The following is a 7,585-nucleotide window of genomic DNA, read 5'->3' as shown; positions in this document are numbered from 1 at the left end:
ATATCCGGTTCCTGGCAGAATGCACTTCTTACCTTCATCAGTCTTATCTAGTTTTTTTAACTGATATATACATATATAATTTTGGTGGCTCCTACACCTAAGTGGTGAAGTGGAATGTTAACATGGATTCTACCCAACTATGTCAAGAACGTAATACTGACAAATGACCATTTCAAAAATACTCCTTCATGTTTTTATAAAGCTATTGAAGTAGATGTTTAACTGGTCCTAAAGCCATCCTTCTCCCTGCCCATCATGCGGTATCTTATGTTTGGCCTTAAGATAGAATCATGTTAAAACATCCTAAAACCTCAAGTCTGGGCATTGGAATACTGGAAGCTCGATAGTATAGTACTGAAATCAAAGAAATCGATTTCAAAAGTCCATGTTTTCCTTTGCATGCCTGATGTCTGGTAATTTTTTGATAAAATAAGGATTTGGGAGTTTATCATTTGAAGAAGGTACCAGGTATTTACACTGTTATATTCACTCTATACTTGGGCCCCCTTTGTGTCCAAAATCATTGCAGAGAATGGAATTGGAAAACAAAATTTTTGAGTACACATTGAGGAATATTTACCAAGTCCCTTGTCATGCCCAACCTCGACTAGCAAGGAAGACATGACCAATAAAGATCTTCTTCAAGCAGTTTTACTCAGGAAACTTGATACAATATTCTGACCCTGGGGAACCCCCGAAGCACACTTAAATAGCCAGTGCTGGACAATCCCAGAAAGCTATGTGGGTCATGCAGGTAGGCTGTCACTATGCAGAAGCTAGCAGGCCAGGCAGGCATAGCAACATAAGGACTTGCTTACTACAAGGAGCATTCACCATTGGGAGGGTGGAAGGCAGAAACCAGTGCGATCTTTTAGGCATGCCACTTCACAGCTAGCTATAGATCCCGCTTTTTGTTTAATTATTTAAGCAGGCAAAGGCACTGTTGAGCATGGAGACCCCTCCCCAACCCCCTGTCTTAGGAACATCTGCTCATTAAATCAGTCTTAGGACACCTTGTCTCCCACAAGGTTCCATGCCTTAGATAGAAGGGAGGTTGCCCATCACTGGGCAGGGTCACTCACACATACTCAGGTGTGAGGTACAACAAGGTCTTCTGAAAGACCTTAAGCCAGGCTTGAGGGGACTGTCCTGCTTCAATGGCTGCAAATAGGTGTACCACCATAACCATGTGCCACCTCTAAACAAACCTCATTCTACAGAGACCCCACAGGGTCACTAGGGAGACCAGCAGCAAGAGTCCAGCTAGGGTTCCCATACACACCCACTCCCTCAGATGATTCATAGCAGCAGCAATCCAAGATGACATTCCCGTAGGCAGTCTAGTATCTGCACATGTGGAGATCATGGTCAGGATGGCTACATGTACCTGATCCATTAAGAAATTGAATTCTCCCATCCAATTGCCTAGAAGATAACTTGACAACTGTTTAGACAAATTAGAGGAGTGGGCTTAAAATCATGATGTAACGGCATGAGTCTCGGGAACACCGATAGTATCCCCCACCGGGGTTCCGTTTGGAACAGCATTTGGGTCACACCAAGAAGTTTCAGCAAGAGCAGGATCTTCATTCTTGTTGCACCTCCTGGTCAATCATTCAGGGACACACAACGGACCTTGCTGGTCCTGAGGAAACACACAAACAGAACCTCTTGCCCATGCCAACACGGGATCTGGTCCATGCCATAAGCCAGTGATCATGTCTTTCCATTTCATATAACCTTTCAATGTGCCCGCCTGACACTGATGTCAGTCAGCAGTAGAAAGGCCATCATCAACCAAAATTTAAAAAAAAAATAAGAGTAAAAGGGGCTAAGGATATCTTTTCTTTGGGGTTCTACCATGGCCTATTCCCCCTTTTTGTATAATTACGCATTCCTTCAAGGTACGATGTGCTTGCTCAACAACACCTTGACGTTGGGGATTATAAGGCAGGCCATGCGTCAAGTGCACATCCATCTTTTTATAAAAGGATTTGAAAGATTTGGCAGTTTATGCTGGGCCATTATCAGTTTTTAAGTGTTGAGGCTTTCCCCAAGCACCCCAGGCTTATAGGCAATGTCCAATAACATTGCATGCATTTTCTCCACTCATATGTGTAGCAAGAATGACACCTGAACAAGTATCCACAGAAACATGATTGTATTTTAGAGTCCCAAATCCAGATATGTAAGTACATCCATTTGCCAAAACTTTATGGGCAAAAGGATTAACACCTACACTAGGGGGATGGTGAAAGGTGATACACTGTTGACATCCTAAACTATCTTTGGAGCATCTCCTCAATACAGATGATACTTCTGCTCTAAGGTCTTAGTAGTCATATGAAATTGTTGAATGAAACTGTCGGGATTGATCCAATGATGAGCTTAGGAAGATGAACTCCTTTCGGGTCCATCTATCCACAAGATCATTTCACTCACTTAGAGGAACAGGCAAACCTTTATGAGCTCTAATATTTGGACCTTTATGAGTTCTAATATGTTGGACAAAAAACGTGTGACCTCTGTTTTAGATCAATTCCTGAAGTTCCCTCAGCAGCTAGCAAACTGTACTACTAATTTTAACAGGGCAAGCCACTTCTAATATCTTAACTATATTAACAAATATGATGAATCAGAGAGCAAATTAAAGGGAAAGGAACAATTTTTACACACTTCCTGCCCAATCTTGAGTTCCATTATTTGTGGAGAGCCGGGTTGATATTGACACAAAATTGGCTCTTGATAGTTAATCCCATAAGTCCAACAGCCATTTTTGGATCCATCTGTAAAAATGTTTGGCACCCCCTGTATAGGAAGACTGGAGGTAACCTTAGAAAGATCACGGGATATTCTTTAAAGAAGGATAGTAAAGAGTGTTTTGGATAATGATTATCTATCCCTCCATGGCATGCACAACATAATATAGCCCAATCATCTACAGTGCCACACAAGATCTTCATCTGCTGTCCTGTATAGGGCACTATGATCGAGGTTGCGGAAACACCAAAATATTGTGTGCACTGTTGGATCCCATTCAAGGCTAATCGTGTAACTGTTGTAGGAAAATACTCTACTGATCTAGCTCGAGAAGCCTTGAGATAAATCCAAAGAAGAGGGCCATCTTGACACAACAATCCTGTGGGCTGCATGTAGGTGGCTAGAATGCATAGCACAATGTCTGCACCCTCCTTCCATTGATGTAATATTTTGCCTTGTAATCCTATTTCAACCTTCTTTAAAGCTTCCCTTGCTTCATCAGTCAATATTCTAGGAGAATACAAGGCCGAAACCCCAACTAAAGTGTTATACAATGGTTTTAACTCATAATTTGGTAATTTTAAATGACATCTGACCCAATTAATATCTCCTAGTAATCTTTGAAAATCATTAAGAGTCTTAAGATTATCTTTCCTCAATTCAACCTTGTGGGGATAATGGTATAAGGACTTACTTTTGCTCTTAAAGAATTTACAAGATTGCCCTTTTGTACCTTTCCCGGGCCAATAATCAATCCCCTACCTTCTAGCAATTTAACTAAATTTTGATATGCTAAATCTAAAATCTCTTAATTCTTTACAGTTAAAAGGATATCAACTGTAAAATGGATGCATCTAAGTGCAGGAAAATTCTGTCTTATTGGGGCAATGGCGTTGCCCACAAAAAGTTGACACATAGAAGGGCTATTGGCTGTACTCTGTAGTAAAACTACCCATTCATATTGTTGTTCAGGTTCTTCATGATTGCATGATGAAACAGTAAAAGCAAATATTTCACTATCCCTTGGACAAAGAGGTATGGAGGAAAAGCAATCTTTCATATCAATCACTACAACAGGGCAACAGAATGGCAAAGAGGAAAAAAGAGGAAGCCCACCTTGCACTGGGCCCATGATTTGCATCAGTTGATTACTACCTTATAAATCATGCAACAGTCTCCATTTTCCTGACTTCTTTTTAATCACAAATATTGGGGTATTCCAAGGTAATAGTGATGTTTTTATATGCTTTGTCGGCAGCTTTAGCTGTGGCAAGCTTCTCAGAAGAAAGCAGCCACTGAGGAACCCACACCTGGGTCCTCTGCTTTCCAGGTAATGGCAACCCATCCTCGGTGGCCCCAAGGAAAAACCCAGGTCCTGATTCCTTTCTCTCTGTTGGGCAGTTATAAGGCTAGTCCTACCCTGCATGTGTTTCCCTATTCTTTTACCGGAAAAATAGCCCATATGTTTGATATCTTTTGTGAAGTTTCAGAGTACTCACTGGTCAATTTGAAACCCTTACCTTTCTCCCCAAAAGGTAAATGTGCAAATCCAACACATAGGGTTGCATAACTCCTGAATGGCCTTCCTGATCTCTCCAACTCAATTGTCTTGCACGCATATCGGGAGCTCTTGCATAACCGAGACCTTGTAATGTTTGAGATGAGGTCTGTACCGGCTGTCCAGAGGGTCAATCTTTCTAAGTTATTATGCTTCTATTGGCTGCTATATTCAACACTCCTAGGATGCTTTTACCATATCCCCTTAGCACCAATATTGGGCGTTGGTTTAAACCCAAGCCTAAAAATGTAGGATCAGAGTCTGTGAAACTGAAACCATTCTCTCCCCTCTCTCTAGACTGGGCTGCAAATCTTCCATGAAGCTTAAGCAAAGTAATAGTTGGGCTATTCTGTCCCCAGGGGAAATGGCACTAATCCCTTTCAGTGATTCTAACATGATCTTGACTACCCCTGTATAATCTGGGTCAATAACTCCTGGATGGACATGTAGTCCTTTTAAAGCTGTAGATGATCTCCCTATAAGTAGCCCTAATGTGCCAAGTTCATGGGGTCCTTTAAAATCAGTTTCTATCAACTGGGCCCCCATCCAACGAGTTAGTATGAATCTGGCAGTGGAGAAGAGTTCCAGTCCTGTGGAGCCCTTAGTGGCTCCCCTTGGCCCCTCAGACGGAGAAGGGATGGCGGTCTCTCATGACTCTGTTCTACATCCTGATTCTCAACTGCCCCATATATATGTGGGCCCTGGGGTTGTGGGCTCCACTGTCCATTTTTGGACCTGCTCCACCAAAACCTGAGCAAAAGTCTGTCCATTGATGTTTTTTACTGAGCGGCACTCAGTAGCCCAATGGTTCCCCTTTTGCACTTGGGGCACAGCCATTGTTGCCTTGGGCACTGGCCACTTCATGTACTGAATAGACTTCTCCTTTCTGGACATTACCTTTTCAGGTACCCCTGTTGACCACACTTAACACAGGCTCCTGACTTTCCTCCTTTTCTCTGCGTCATCTACATAACAGCAGCTGCAAGTCCAGCATCAGTTAAAGGTCCCACTATTTCTCTATAGACCTTCATCCATGTTTTAAGTCCCTTATTCTTGCTTTTTTTTTTCTGGAGCTGGGGACCGATCCCAGGGCAAGCGCTCTACCACTGAGCTAAATCCCCAACCGTAAGTCCCTTATTCTTGTAAGGAGTGATAGCAGCTCGACATTACTTTGTGCACTCTTCATAGGCCAATTGTCTAATCAAGGGCATAGCCGTATCGGGGTCACCAAAGACTCTCCCAGCTGCTTCCACTAATCGGGCTACAAAATCAGAGAATGGCTCCATAAGTCCTTGAAGGATCTCGATGTGGTTTCCACTCACTTCTCACTTATTAGGTAAGGATTTCTATGCCTTTGTTTCAACTTCATTAATCTGCTGGTAAACCTGTCCTAGATACCCTGTCTGAGCATTGGCAAAGCATCCCTGACCCAGCACCATATCTCTATCCCAGGCAGCCTGGCTGCCTCCTGTCCTGCTGCCAAGTTAGAAGCATTCTGTTCATTCGCAAACTCAATAAGAAAAGCTCTCCAGTCCAAATACTGTCCCAGTCTAAGACAGTTTAATCCAATCACTAGCAGTAATGCAAAAATCTGTATCAGACCTCAACCTGAGCTATGGTAAATGAGGACATAATGCCGTATGTCCTACTGATTCCATCAGGGAATTGATCACATTAAAGTCTAAAGTCTCATGATACCTTTGTTGATTAGCATCCACATAAACAGGATAGGCCAGATGCAGTTTTGTGCAGACTGGCTTCCACACTTCTGGGCAGAATGTACTACCCATTTGTCACATGCCCAATCTCTCACCAGCAAGAACAAAGCACGGCAACAGGATTCTTCTGCGAAGAAGTCTTTACTGTACAGCTCTCTTGAACAGGGACAGGGAGACTTCAAACAGCAAGAGTGATATATAGAGAGCAGCTGAGGCTATGCTGTCCTTCAGGGATTGGCTGAGTAAGAATTACCTCATTAGCATGGTGCTGCTCCCTCAGTAGCATATTACTGGCCAAATGATGCCAGGTGCAAAGCCTGCGCATACCCTGTACTGTTGTTCACCACAGGAGGGTGCCTTTCACCCTATACTTCCTCCTTCTCCAACATTGCATGGAGGAGGAGCTGAGCGGAACAACCCAGGAGGTTCCTCCACCATTTTAGGCTTTTTCCTTTTCTTCTTCTGTCTATTCCTTAGAGACTGTTTATGCATTTGATCTATCAACTCCTGTAAATCTTTTTCTGACTCTGTTTTGTCTGTTTCTTCCTCTGTATCAGTCTTTTCTGAATCTGTCTCCTTTGGGCTTCCATGCTCTTCTGACCTCTCCTCTTGAAGCATTTCTAGGGCAGCATGCCCCCTCTCAATAGTTGCCAAACAACATTTTTCATCCTCAAGGCAACCACGCACTAAGCGACACCCTGGATGGACCCCAGGTTTTAGAGTCCCCTGTTCCCAGGCAAAATCAAGGTCTTTTCCTAATTTTTCCTAACTTGCCACAGTCAGAGTACCAGAGACTGTGAACCAGGGGGCAATGACATCACATTTGCTCAAAAATCTCTCTATGGCGCTCCTTTATTTTATTTTACTTTTTTTTTTAGATTCTTATGCTCAAACAGCTCTTGAAGAGCCAGAAAAATTGGATGAAATTCTGAGGTCCCTATGGCAAAAATTTTCTATGCTTCTACGGCTAAATTCACCGAGCGTCTTCCTAATTTTGGTTCGCTGCTACCAATAACTTTCTTGTTAACTACCCTGAGAATTTATAGCCGCTTATTTCACACGGTCCCTATGGTCCCACCTTACCTTGGGAACTTTCCAGCGCTGCCCTGACTGTAAGAATTTCTTATCTAAGGAGGTCCACATAGGGGCCACCTCTTGCCGCACCCAACCTCGACCATCAAGGAAGACATGAATAGCGAAGGTCTTCTTCAAGCAGTTTTACTCAGGAACCTTGATACACATTTATGACCCCAGGGAACCCCTGCACCACACTTAAATAGCTAGCCATGGCCTATCCTAGCAAACCACGTGGGTCATGCAGATAGGCTCTCACTATGCGGAAGCTAGCAGGCCAGGCAGGCATAGCCAAATAAGGACTAGTTTAGTACAAGGAAATCTCACCATTGGGAGGGTTGAAGGCAGAAACCAGCACCATCTTTGAGACCGTACACATCGCTGGTGCCTACAGTATCTTTTCAAGGAATTTACAATAAAAATGGAAATAAAATATTCATTCAATTAAAGGTCTGTAGGGAAAAACTAGACTTTG

Source organism: Rattus norvegicus, chromosome Y (genome assembly GCF_036323735.1).
Source record: "Rattus norvegicus strain BN/NHsdMcwi chromosome Y, GRCr8, whole genome shotgun sequence".
Taxonomy (NCBI): Eukaryota; Metazoa; Chordata; class Mammalia; order Rodentia; family Muridae; genus Rattus; species Rattus norvegicus.
Note: the sequence above shows the minus strand (reverse complement) of the source record.